Source organism: Aplysia californica, unplaced genomic scaffold, assembly GCF_000002075.1.
Source record: "Aplysia californica isolate F4 #8 unplaced genomic scaffold, AplCal3.0 scaffold00181, whole genome shotgun sequence".
Classification (NCBI taxonomy): Eukaryota; Metazoa; Mollusca; class Gastropoda; order Aplysiida; family Aplysiidae; genus Aplysia; species Aplysia californica.
Genome location: NW_004797451.1, coordinates 773398 through 776518, shown reverse-complemented (window position 1 = coordinate 776518; position 3121 = coordinate 773398). Strand labels below are relative to the sequence as shown.

The 3121-nt window shown below is 40.0% G+C and overlaps 1 protein-coding gene across 1 annotated transcript in view; it reads right to left on the bottom strand.

Annotated features, from left to right (window-relative positions):
• LOC101853086 (contactin-associated protein-like 2) overlaps window positions 1-3121 on the bottom strand; it is a gene marked incomplete in the record, with an annotated part of 226156 nt that overhangs the window by 222626 nt on the left and 409 nt on the right.

Below are 3121 nucleotides of genomic sequence, written 5' to 3'. Positions count from 1 at the left end.
CAAGTTCGGACGTTTGTGTTGTGTATAAAGACATCAACTCTCGATTGTGTCAAGTTCGGACGTTTGTGTTGTGTATAAAGACATCAACTCTCGATTGTGTCAAGTTCGGACGTTTGTGTTGTGTATAAAGACATCAACTCTCGATTGGGTCAAGTCCGGACGTTTGTGTCACGACACGGTGGTATCAGGTGCCCGTCAGTCTTGGGGCATGTGGTGTTATTGGTGTAATCTTAATCCTATCCGTACGTTGTGTTTTACTATATCGTATCCATACGACGTGGGGAACTCTGTGCCCCCACTTTCCGAAGAGTAATTTACTCGTTAATCCGATCAGCACGCTTTGCACATCAGTCTGTCAGAACGATTTTTTGAGAAATACTGAAAGTTTCAAACAGATCTTCGCACTAGAGGTATTCTAAATTAATGTGAAGAATACAACCCCGGGGGTACAAAATGACCTCAGGGCGCACGGATAGGGTTAATGCCTGTTTATTTGTCTTGCCTTTGAAGAAAAATAATTACCCACCTATATTCTGTCCTGAACAAAAGTCAAGGTATTTGCAACTGAACGAGGTGGGGGTCGCCTGGTGTCAGGGGTGAAATCAGTGAGAAAATGACCGCCAAAGTTAGGTGACTTCCAAAGCTTGAGTAAGTGTCCTTGTAACAGCAAGTTCACTTTTTTTTAGAGCCTGAGATTAACTTTTTCCAGTACAATTCCACACAGAAATAATATGTCTTTTAAGGGACCTAAAATGTTAAAAGTAAAAATACAGCAGCAACCAAACAAACAACAAAACAGCCATAAAAGTAAAACAACAACAACAACAATAACTATGACAATAAAAACAACAACAACAACAACAACAACAACAAAAAGAGCAACTGCAACAGTAACAGCAACACTAGCAATAACAACAAAACAACAACAACAACAAGAAAAACGACAATCTCACCACGATGCCACACATAATTTGACAACTTCATCTAGTCAAAACGATTTCAAAAGTCACAACTGTTCTGTCTAACAGTAACAGGTGATGAACCTCTTCCGTGCACGCCATTTGCTAGTGCATAGCATTTTACCACTGGCGTCCACTTATAGTGCGCTTTCATCTTCATTGCTTGCTCAATTACCTAAAATAGAAAAATAAATTTTGAGATCCGGTTTTCAAAGCACAACATAATATCTCTTTAAGACGCATCATAAAATTTTAATTTACTTCATAGGAAAGGCAAACTAAGTAAACCCACGAATATAACTTTCAGCCTTTGATTAAGCTCAGCAGCCTAATCAAACTCAAGGGTACGACTGTTGAAAGCTTACCTTCTTTATCGTTGCGTCCTTAAAAGCACGAAAGTTTGAAGAGTGTCCTCAAATTGCCCTTTTTTTTTCTTTCCTCCCCTTTCTTTTTCTTGAAAACGTTAGCTTTCAACAACTTCCTTCCTCTTTGAGATCACAAGTACCTTGGTGTGATTATCTATAACTCATGCGCCTTCAAAGTCATATTACCAGAAGGACGTACTCGTGCAGACGACTTGTGGTTCAAACGAGACAAATGAAACAATGGAATATTAATGAAACGGTGAATTAAGTTCTGACACCTTCTTAATTCAGAAGCGGAGACGATGGCGCGGAAGCTGTGAAGAAGTGAGCCCACGACCCACCGAGACAAATTGAGAACTCTTATTCAAAGTAATGAAGTTTTGATAATTTGCATACAGTTGGTACTTTGGCATCCATCATTAAACCAACTCACCTGTTGCTCTTTGTTTCAACCCTCACCCATCGCCCTATTCTATCATTTTGTCTCTTTTTCTCTTCCTAAAAATAAACCAAGAGACCTGGAATCTGTTTGGTTCAGTCGTTCTGCTTGGCCTTTTAAAAAGAATGCAAAAAGGAGGGGGAGGCTCTCTTTCGTTTTTTAAATATTTTTTTAAATTGTTGTTTGTTTGAAGAAAATTTTCGAAGCTTCCCAGCCTCTTACGTCAGCGTTGTCGGAGATGAGCAATGAGTTTGTGAGCCTCACTTACAACCTTAAAGTGTTGAAAGCAGCGTTTAGCCAATACTGTATCATATGATGAGACTAACAAATGGCTTACTAATGCTTTAAAAAAAGGATAAGTGAAGACAACGAAGTCTTAAAAGCATGCTTTACCCGTTTGTGGTGGGCGCTATTAACTCGGTTGGTATCAAACTGAACTACAGAGCAATATGACCCCGGTTCGAGTTCTCTCGAGTGGCCTTCTTAAAACCGGATTGTTTAGGGAAGTTTCCAAGGCTCCTTATGCAGCTTGCTTGGCTTGGTCCTATCTGAGATAGACGTAAAATCCGAAGGGACCAGCTTTTTATACAACTTTTCAGAGCTGAAGAGGTCGTTAAACTCTTAGCACACTAGGTCCCATCTGAGATGGACGTTGCATTTGGGAGAAGTCGCATCTTAAATAACCAATCATTTTCAATGTTGAAAGGGTAGTTTGACCCATACCACATGAATGTACCACGCCATGCCAATCCTCTCATTTGTTTCAACTCCACCAAAATCGCTGGCATGCCAAACATCCGCGATAGTCCTGGCAAGGGGAGATAAGAGATGACCATCCAATGGGAGCTTTACACACAAGAGGGGGGACAAGGGGAATTACTGGGGTAGCTGGGTGTCAAGGTTTGCTCCCTTAGCGCCGTTTTGGCCAGTAAATGTGACCCCTCTTGTGCCGATGTTGTGGTCGGAACAATCGCTCTTATCGAACGGCACGTCATACATTTCTCATGACCATCTGTCCGGGAATTTCTGCACGAAATGATCTGGTCGTTTCGATAATGAGAACGAGGGAGCCGAGGTCCGCGACCCATAAGATCCAGCCTGAGGAAATTAGTTTGAACGATTTTAGATCATAATTTTATCCTAAGATTTGCAATTGCAAGATAACGATTATTTCATTCAATAGATATACTCAAATGTAATTTATGCATATGCACGTTAATACAATTTTAATGTATTTCAACATTATGTCTTTTAACATGAAATAGATAGATAGATAGATAGATAGACAGATAGATAGATAGATAGATAGACAGATAGATAGATAGATAGATAGACAGATAGATAGATAGATAGATAGA